Here is an 11,085-nt window from a genome sequence, read left to right as displayed (position 1 = left end):
GGCACCAAAGGCAAAGTTAAGAAGTCCTCCATCTCCCCACTATATATAGGAGGGCCAAGGGGGGGGGGCGCCGGCCCTAGGAGATCTAATCTCCTAGGGGGGTGCGGCCAAGGGGAGGAATCCCTCCTCCCCAAGGCACCTAGGAGGTGCCTTCCCCTCCTAGGACTCTTCCTTTAGGGTTTCCCCCACCCTAGGCGCATGGGCCCTTGGGGTAAGTGGAGCCCCAGCCCACTTTGGGCTGGATCCCTTCCCACTTCAGCCCATGGGGCCCTCCGGGATAGGTGGCCCCACCCGGTGGACCCCCGGGACCCTTCCGGTGGTCCCGGTACAATACCGGTAACCCCGAAACTTGTCCCGATGGCCGAAATAGCACTTCCTATATATAATTCTTTACCTCTGGACCATTCCGGAACTCCTCGTGACGTCCGGGATCTCATCCGGGACTCTGAACAACATTCGGGTTACTGCATATACATATCCCTACAACCCTAGCGTCACCGAACCTTAAGTGTGTAGACCCTACGGGTTCGGGAGACATGTAGACATGACCGAGACGACTCTCCGGTCAATAACCAACAGCGGGATCTGGATACCCATGTTGGCTCCTACATGCTCCTCGATGATCTCATCGGATGAACCACGATGTCGAGGATTCAAGCAATCCCGTATACAATTCCCTTTGTCAATCGGTATGTTACTTGCCCGAGATTCGATCGTCGGTATCCCAATACCTTGTTCAATCTCGTTACCGGCAAGTCACTTTACTCGTACCGTAATGCATGATCCCGTGACCAGACACTTGGTCACTTTGAGCTCATTATGATGATGCATTACCGAGTGGGCCTAGTGATACCTCTCCGTCATACGGAGTGACAAATCCCAGTCTTGATCCATGTCAACCCAACAGACACTTTCGGAGATACCCGTAGTATACCTTTATAGTCACCCAGTTACGTTGTGACGTTTGGTATACCCAAAGCACTCCTACGGTATCCGGGAGTTACACGATCTCATGGTCTAAGGAAAGGATACTTGACATTGGAAAACTCTAGCAAACGAACTATACGATCTTGTGCTATGTTTAGGATTGGGTCTTGTCCATCACATCATTCTCCTAATGATGTGATCTCGTTATCAATGACATCCAATGTCCATAGTCAGGAAACCATGACTATCTGTTGATCAACGAGCTAGTCAACTAGAGGCTTACTAGGGACATGTTGGTGTCTATTACTCACACATGTATTACGATTTCCGGATAACACAATTATAGCATGAATAAAGACAATTATCATGAACAAGGAAATATAATAATAATGCTTTTATTATTGCCTCTAGGGCATATTTCCAACAGTATCAACTCCCCCAAGCTTAAACCTTTGCTTGTCCTCAAGCAATTCATTTGATAAACTGAAAGTGAGAAAGAAAAACTTTTACAAAATCTTTTGCTCTTGTTTGCATAAATAAGCTTAAACAACACCCAGGTTTTCAGCCAACATTATAACTAACCATGTCAACAATAACACTTAAATATTATAATGATTCATATCAATGACATAATCAGCTAGCGAGCAATAATAAGATATCTCAAACGGCAACACGTTGTCAAAACAACCATGATATAATATGACAATAGTGGTATCTCGCTAGCCCTTTCTGAGACCGCAAAACATGAATGCAGAGCACCTCCAAAGTTCAAGCCGCGACTAAACATTATAATTCATGGTAGAAAAGATCCAGTCATGATGCACCCAACATTAGCTACACACAATGCATAAATCATGACCGTTGTGCTCTACTCAATTTCTGGCGCTTGTTTTAGAAGGCGGTGACACAACATAAAAATAAATAGAAAGTCCCTTCGCAGAGGGAAGCAGTGATTTGCAGAAGTGCTAGAGCTCAGTTTTTTAAAACAGAGATAAATGATATTTTGAGACATGCACCCTTCTTATTCACTTCACGACCATTAGTTATCAACATCTTCCATGCTACGCAGGCTAGTGGCGGTTCCCAAGTGGTAAAAGTAAAGGTTTTGACTCCATTGGGAGTTTTTGTTTAATTATTTCAGAGATGAACCCTTTTTCATGTTTGCAGTTTGGGACTGGGCATCCCTATTACCGCCCATTTTCTCATGCGATGGCGAGTGAATAAACACTCGACCTAAGAATAAGCCACTTAGCATGGAAGATATCGACTACCTCCTGTCGTTCCATGAACGACCCAGGCACACAGAACGGATAATTCGTTAGAAGTTTTAGAGGTGGCACATGCAGATTTACTTAGGACGGCAGGGTAATATCGTATATAGGTAGTTATGGTGGACTCATTTGGAATAACTTTGGGTTCAAGGTTTTTGATGTACAAGCAGAATCCCCACTTAGTACAGGCGAAGGCTAGCAATTAAGATTGAGAAGCGGCCAGCTAGAGAGCAACAACAATCGTAACCATGCATTACGCGACAGTGACATTGGACACTAGCATGAGTAGGATATGAACACCATGAACATAAACATTATAGAGGCTATGTTGGTTTTGATTCAACTACATGCATGAACATGTACCAAGTCAAGCCACTTGAACATTCAGAGGAGGATACCATATCATCATACTACATCACAGTCATTTTAACGCTATGTTGATATCCAAGATAAATTATTATTAACTCCCAGCTACTCATGCATGGCATGAGAAACTATAATCTCTAATTTTCATTGCAAACATGTTTAATCATAACAGGCTGAATCATGGACGCTAGGTTAAACATATTTACATAGACAATATAAGTCAAGTTCATACCAGTTTCTCTTTGCCACGGCCAGTTCATCGAATGTCGTCATTATTGCCTTGCACTTGCATGACCGAATGATATGAAAATAATAATAGTGCAAGAGTGCCATGGACTAAGCTGGAATCTGCAAAAAAATTATTCAACAAGAGAAGACAAGGTAAAATGGGCACTTTATTAGTTCAACAGTTATTCATATGAGAGCCACTCAACATTTTCATCATGGTCTTCTCTTTGGTACAACTCGAATAAAAGAAAATAATTTCAGAGAAACACACTGGAATATTTTTGGGGTTTTTGGTTTTCTTCAACAAGCAAATAAAAGGGAAAAGCAAAAACGAGAAAAACTATTTACACGGGAAAGCTCCCAACAAGCAAAAGAAGAACAAGGAAATCTTTTTGGATTTTCTTTTTAGTACTACTACTAAACACGCATAGCAAGTAAATTAACTATGACTAATTTTTTTGTTTTTTCTAAAGTTTTTTAAACACACAAGATGAAAGCAGAAAATAAATCTAAGCATGGATGATACAATGAAAAAGTGTGAACACCGACAAATGAAATAAGTAGACATGAATGTAAAGTCGGTGGAAACACATACTCCCCCAAGCTTAGGCTTTTGGCCTAACTTGGTAGTCGATCAGTAGCCTGGAGGGTAATAGTCAGCGTGGTAGCTCACGGAAGCTCTCGGTGCGGATGCCTCAGCACGCCGTGCCGCCACCACTACTGCGTTATGAGTTCGGGCCTCGCTCTCAAGAACAAATTATCTTCCCTTACTGTTATAATCAAAAAGAGTAGGCGCAGGCAAATATGTGTCCACAATGGATCTTTGGTTAAACATTAGATTGTAAGCGAAATTATCAACCCTTCCCTTTAGGATCTTGTGTTCCTTCAGAGTGTCAAAATCTAAATACTGCATGGGTAGGATAGGATCAAAGGGCAAAGGCGAAACACTCAGCTCCCGTGCTAAACACGTGGCATAATTTCCACAATAGAACCAACCACGGTTAGCATTGTGCCGGAGTCTACATGCAATAATCGCTCCAAGGTTATAATTCCTTTCACCAGTGAGAGCGGTGTGAAGGAGGCTCAATTATGGAGCACAAAGTATGCTACAGTCTTGCTTGCCTACTATGCATTTCCCATTAAATAATGCAAAATACTGAATTGCAGGAAAATGAATGTTCTTTATTCTTTCTTGTCTCACTCCCCTATTTTCACCATAGCAAAGGCTAGTCAAGAAAGACTCATACTCAACCGTTGGTGGCTCATCAAGTGAACCCCAAAATGACAGTTTGCAATGGTAAGCAAAATTCTCCAATGGGATAGTATAAGGATTATCATAAAGCATAAACGACACCCTAGACTCACATGGGAAATATTTAAATCCTTTGACAAATGATTCAATGAGAAGTTGGTGTTGTACACACTTATCTGATAGGTAGGGACCGAGGCCAGCATTGTGAACATATTGCTCAAATTCCTCCTTAATGCCCACACGCATCATATATTCATCACTAGGCCATAAACATGTCTTGGTGGCGGCATCTCGCGTGGAACTCTCACTTGGTTCAACATAAGACCGACGAGCAGAATTGTCACTAGAAGATACCCCCGAGGATCGGCTCCTCGAAGAACTCCTTCCAAATAGGTTCATCATGTCTGTGTACAATTTTCAAGCAACAATCCCCCGAAACAGTTTCGGAAATGTAGCTTCGAGCAAAGAGATCGAAATCCGCGGGTTTGAGCTCAAGAACACAGGAGAGAGAGAGAGAGAGCAATGGGGATTTTTTCTGGAGGTAAGTGATGATGTGGTATGAAGAGGTAAGTGAGGGGGCCCACATGGGGACCACAACCCACCAGGGCGCGCCTGGGGGTGCTGGCACGCCCAGGTGGGTTGTACCCACCTGGTGCACCTCCCTCTGATGTTACTTGCACCAAAAATTCTCAAATATTCAGAAAAAATCGTATTAAATTTTGAGGGCATTCTGAGAACTTTTATTTTTGGGTCATTTTTTATTGCATGGGAAATTCAGAAAACAGACAAAACATGGCATTTTATTTTATTTAACTAATAAAAATAGAGGATAAAAAGTGGGGACAGAAAGTAGTGCTTACTAAATTCATCAACTTCATACCGTTCAAAAATGATCCATTAATAAGGTTGATCAAGTCTTATTAACAACCACTTCCGATTAGCATGAAATCGAAGAACTTTCGTAAACTACTACCTCAACGGGGATATGCATTTCCCCAACAATAAGCATTTCATATTTCTTTTTGACAGTAGGTAGAGGTATTTGAAAACTTCCAATAGTGATTGCCGGTGATTTTTCAATAACATTAATACGATTCACTTGGAATTGTTTCTTTGGAAAGTGCACCGTATGCTCATTACCATTAATATGAAAAGTGAACTTGCTTTTATTGCAATCAATAACAACCCCTGTAGTATTCAAGAAGGGTCTACCAAGGATAATCGACATGTTGTCGTCCTCGGGCATCTCAAGTATAACAAAGTTTGTCAAAATAGTAATATTAGCAATAACAATGGGCACATCCTCACAGATACCGATAGGTATGGTAGTTGATTTGTTAGCCATTTGCAAAGATATTTGAGTAGGTGTGAGTTTATTCAAGTCAAGTCTTTTATATAAAGAGAAAGGCATAACACTAACACCAGCTCCTAAAGCACACAAAGCAGTTTTCACATAATTCTTTTTGATAGAACAAGGTATAGTTGGTATTCCGGATCTCCAAGTTTTTTTAGGTACTCCATCTTTAAAAGTGTAATTAGCAAGCATAGTGGAGATTTCAACTTCCGGTAATTTTCTCTTATTTGTGATGATGTCTTTCATATACTTTGCATAAGGAGGCATTTTCAATATATCAGTCAAGCGAGTATGCAAAAATACTAGCCTCAACATTTCAGCAAAGCATTCAAATTCTTCATCATCATTCTTTTTAGTTGACTTGGGTGGAAAAGGTATAGGTTTTTGAACCCACGGTTCTCTTTCTTTGCCGTGTTTTCTAGCAACAAAGTCTCTTTTATCATACCTTTTATTCTTAGCTTGTGGGTTATCAAGATCAATAGGTGGTTCTATCTCCACATCATTATTTGGTTCTTTATCATTGGTTGGTTGAGAGTCTTAATGAACCCCATCATTTACTTTTTCATTATTAGTAGGTGAGTGTTCATTACCAGATTGAGTTTCGGCATCAGAGATAGAAATTTCATTATCATTATCAGGAGGTTTCTCTATTTCAGGTTCACTAGAGGCGTGCAAAGTTCTATCATTTTCCTTTTTCCTTTTCTTCCTAGAAGGACTAGGTGCACTTGTGTTAGCTCTTTGTGAATCTTATTCAATTCTTTTAGGGTGTCCCTCTGGATAAAGTGGTTCCTGAGTCATTTTACCTCCTCTAGTAGCAACTCTAACAGCAAAGTCATGCATATTTTTATTCATTTCATCAAGCAATTCTCTTTGAGATTTAACAACATGCTCTAATTGGGTTTGAACTATATAAGCATGTTTTCCAACACCTCTAACATCATTTAATATTCTAAATAACAAGTCACTCAAGCAAGCAATCATATCAGAATTATATTTCAATTGTTTCACAACATTTGCATTGAAGTGATCTTGTTTTCTAATGTAGTTTTCAAACTCATAAAAGGCATTGGATATGATGCATATTGTAAGGATTATCATTATCATTGAACTTCATAAGAGAATTTACCTCTACCACCTTAGGCATTGGTGGTATATTAAGCCCATGTATTTCTTCAATAGGAGGTAAATTTTTAACGTCCTCAGCTTTAATACCTTTTTCCTTCATAGATTTATCTGCCTCTTGCATATCTTCGGGACTGAGATATAATATACCCCTCTTCTTGGGAATGGGTTTAGGCGGTGGTTCAGGAATAGTCCAATCTATCTATCTATCTATCTATATCTATCTATCTATCTATCTATCTATCTATCTATCTATACCTCTACTAATTACAGACTCCCAAGTAATTATCATGTTAATTAGAAATTATGAATGGTTCATTCGATGAGACCGACTTATTACGGTGGATATTAACTCGTGTTATTTTCGCTTAATTACGTGCTTAATTCGCCAAAATAAAACTGAAGGCCCACGCTCTTTTCACCAAGGAACCTGAAGGCCCACGTTCCTTTCACAATGGTTGTACAAAACGAAGCCCCACAACCACCTAAAAAAACCCGCAGTCCTTTCACCGTGGTTGCTAAAAAAAGTCTTCCTGTATCCCTAACCTTCTGACGCCCATCGCTTGCCATGGATCGCGCCGCCGCCCTGCTCCCCACCGATGCCATCGCTCTCCCACCCATCCACTGCCCCTGCCCACTGCACCTACCCTCTGTTGCATTCCATCGCCTCCACCGCCACCGTGAACCATCTCTCTCCTTAGTCCTCTCTCTTGGACTAGCACGCTACGGCGGATGCTTCCGGTCATGTGGAGGCGGTGCGGCAGGTCGAGGGAATGCGATTGAGGCGGATTGTGTCCCTTCTCGATCTATCCTCACCTCCTCTTCCTCCTCTCCCATCAAACATCACACCGCACTCTCCTCTCATGCGACAATCTATACCCATAGGCAATAACAATGGTCTCCTGTTGTGCCCCTCCACTCATCGGACCGCCGAGGCATGGAAGTACCCGGAGAAGTTGGTGCTCCGCGTAGCAAATTTGTGCCCCTCCACTCATCGGACCGCCGAGGCATGGAACTACTTGGAGAAGATGGTGCTCCGCGTAGCAAATTCGGCTGTGTTTTGAGAGGCTGCCAGGCAAGGTAATTTTCTTCTCTGAAGTTCTCTCATGGAACTTGGGTGGAATGGATTTGCGGGTGTGCTAGGTGTAGTGCCATTGGATTGCCATGTTAGTGGGCCGAATCTCCTTTCCTACACACACGCTTGGGTTTGGGAAGGTACTGGGTCAATACTACTACCCTTTGACTTTGCAATGGTGATTTGGATAGTTCTGTTTTTAAAAAATCATGGTGGTTTAGTTGGTTTGTTAACAGGTGCTTCAGTTAGGACTAATATTCGAAAAATGTCACCATACTGAATTTGGCAGAGGACAATACAATTATGTTATAATTGGTCATTTAGGTAGTTCTAAGAAATAGTTCATAGACTCAACTACTATTTAGCTTACTACAATATAATTGTGTGGATTGTTGTTGATGAATAATACCCAATGCATTGCTTTCTATTGCCCAGAGTACTACATTTTAGTATGCAGAACTTGAGCTTTGTTTGCCAAGAAAATGTCTATGCTAATTCCTACAAGAAGGAGTAATACATTCCCCGTCCAAGTATTTATTACTGATCATTGATGCTTCATCTGTTTATGCTGCAGAGACATGGTCACATGGATGATTAGCATCTTTTGCCAAAAGCATTTTAATTCGCTGAAGAAATGCTACTGCACCTATGACTACAAGCTTAGATGTCCAATCCTGATTTTTGACGACCACTTTAGGATGTGATCATTAGTGCGTCTTCAAAGCTGCTTGACATAACATAACGTTTGATTTTTACTAATTTGGTCGAGCCTAAGCAATGTTAAGTAGACTTCACTGAATTCTTAATAAGGAAATTACACAATCTGATGTGTGTGCCATAGGATTAGTGTTGTTTGAATAGTTTATTCTTCTTACCAATCAGACTGATGATTTAACTATTGATGCAGACGCTTTGCCAGATGTTCATCATCAATGTCGGTCAGGGGTTCAGGCACCTTTGGAACGCATGGCATCAGCCATATGGACCTGCATGGATGTGATAGTTTACTCAAACATTTTTATGCCTTCAACTACAGCTACCACACAACTTCATTGAGATTTGTTTTCTATAGGACCTGGATTAATAATCTCCAACAATATGGTAATGCTTGATGCTTCTTATATTTACTTTCAGATCTAAATACATTTGTGATTTTGTGTATGTTGCACTACGAAACTGTGTGTGCTAAACCAAACATGACATCTACGCATTTTTAGATATGCATGCATGTTTCAAAAGAATAAATCTAATATGTAGTATATACGAAGGTACCTAAAATGTTAGCATATATTGCCAACTCTTGAAAATATACGGTGCTCTTACTCTTTGCTTGCTGTGAACCTGGGGAGCTCGGAATGGAGTAGGTGTAATAATCAGTATATACCAGAACAATATTTCTGTGATATTATATATACTAACTTTGTGATAGTGGAGTATGTAGTTTTTGAACTGGTTTGAATTCTTGCCGTGAACCTGGGGAGCTTGGGTTGGAGTAGGTGTAATAATCAGTATATACCAGAACAATATTTCTGTGATATTGTATATAGTGACTTTGTGATAGTGGAGTATGAACCATATTTTTGCCAGGGACTCTATAACATATTTTCAAACTGGTTTGAATAGCTGCCGCCAATTTTTATCTTCCTTGTGGTGTATGCTACCATCAAAAGGAGTATATAATACACTGCTCTTTGTGCACAGAAGTGTAGCATACAAAATTAAATCAAAAGGGTATATAACATACTTTTTAATGAAGTAAGTATATACTTTTTTGTGTGATGCAGTATATACAACATCTTTGTAAGGAGATATATAGTACTTTTTTGTGAACCAGTATACTATGTTTTTTAGCCAGTACATAATCTTTTATTCGATATACACTACTCTTCTTGAGTCGGTATATACTGCTGTTCTTGATATAAAGGGTAAAACAGCGTGCACATTTCATGCCGTCGCCGTTGTCGACTAGATGGTGCCGCCGCATGGATCTATCAATGCATGCCACACCACCACCGTTTCTTATTGTCGCCGTTGTCGACGAGATTGGTGGTGCCGTCGCATGGATCGATCAATGCACATCACGCCACCGCTTTGTCAACATCGACGAGATGGTGCTGCTGTCTTATCCATCGATCAATGCACCTACTCATTAACATCGCATCCGCTATGTGACTAGCTGCGTCAGTGGCTTTGAACCTCAATCCAGATTGATTTCATGCAAAGCCTGTCATGTTTTCCTTTTGTACAGGAATAGGCAAGCACAAGAGAAGATTTGACAGTAGACGCTCATTGTTTGAGGTAAATACTCCTTCCATGCAAGCTGCAAATAATTTTCTTTTATCTTGAGAACTGTAAATTTGTTTCAAAAAATTGTGTTAACAAATTTGTTGAATTATTACGTGGGGGAGATGCTCAACTAATAATATAAAAACAAGTGTAGGCTAGGGAAAAGATACAACATCATTAAGCGGCCGTATTACCAGAAAAGATTCCACGCTATTGTTGATGGCCCTAACGCTCTATAGTTCTTCCTCCAGGCCCGAAAGAGATCACTGCTTCTACACCGTTTCTTTCTCTCCTGGTTAGAAACAACCTCAACAATCTTGCGTCATGTCTCTCCCTTCAGCTATCTCCCACCCCATGGAAGCTAACCCATGTCTCTATCAAAACTAAGTTGGAGCATTCATCTGCTGTGCTAAAGGAGCTTATTGACCCAAAACTGTTTTCCTCATCTGTATCAGGTTCATTTTCTCACAATATTTTGTTCTAATTTTCCTTGCAGTTTTATCTTGAATACACATTAACTTTGGATTTGGGTTCAATTTGTTTTGTATCATGTGCTTGGATAGTGTTTGTGCTCTCCATGGATGCAATCCCGGCTCTTCTCACATATAACCTATGGATACCTCATGGAGATTGGTTGGAGCATAATCTTCTTACGTACAAGCTATGTATACATAATGGACAATGGTCGGAGTATAACGATGCTGATCAGGCGAGCTTATAAATTAACATGCTGTCTAAGTAGATGACAGCAGCATGGAGGAGCCTAATGTCAGTTGTCAATGTCATCGCTGGTCAAGTTACTAATAAATTTTTGTATCGACAAAACATGTCTAAGACCCTCTATGGGAGAGGTAACATCTTCAATGGCCTACCCAGTCTTCAGTTACGGCTGATGTTGTTGCTTGATCTCCTGTTCAAGGAAGTTCCTTGCGGAGATGCCATGTCCTGGTTGTTGTAGGTTAGAGAATTGAGTTCTCATGAATTTGCTTCTAACCCTTTTTAGCCAGCATATAGTGCAGATAGTTAAACTGTGAAACACTTAACAATGAAGCTCTTTGTGAACTACTAAAACATTGAGGGTTTCTGTTATAAATCCGAATATCTATTTTTCGCGAACAATTTGTTTGCAAAAGCAAAGGCAATGTGAGAACTACTAATGCTTAAGTGTCGCTGCTGCTGAACTTCTGATTTTCTGTCAATTGTG

General features: G+C 40.6%; 1 long non-coding RNA gene across 1 annotated transcript; it reads left to right on the top strand.

The window, feature by feature from the left end:
* Window positions 1–7,048: 7,048 nt before the first annotated feature.
* On the top strand, window positions 7,049–10,857 carry LOC119267005. Its single transcript, XR_005132244.1, has 5 exons — window positions 7,049–7,600; window positions 8,503–8,696; window positions 9,844–9,893; window positions 10,133–10,336; window positions 10,445–10,857. It is a non-coding gene; the product is annotated as an uncharacterized LOC119267005 (long non-coding RNA).
* Window positions 10,858–11,085: the final 228 nt, after the last annotated feature.

This window comes from Triticum dicoccoides, chromosome 1A (assembly GCF_002162155.2).
Source record: "Triticum dicoccoides isolate Atlit2015 ecotype Zavitan chromosome 1A, WEW_v2.0, whole genome shotgun sequence".
NCBI lineage: Eukaryota > Viridiplantae > Streptophyta > Magnoliopsida > Poales > Poaceae > Triticum > Triticum dicoccoides.
This window is presented reverse-complemented; position numbering and strand designations above follow the sequence as displayed.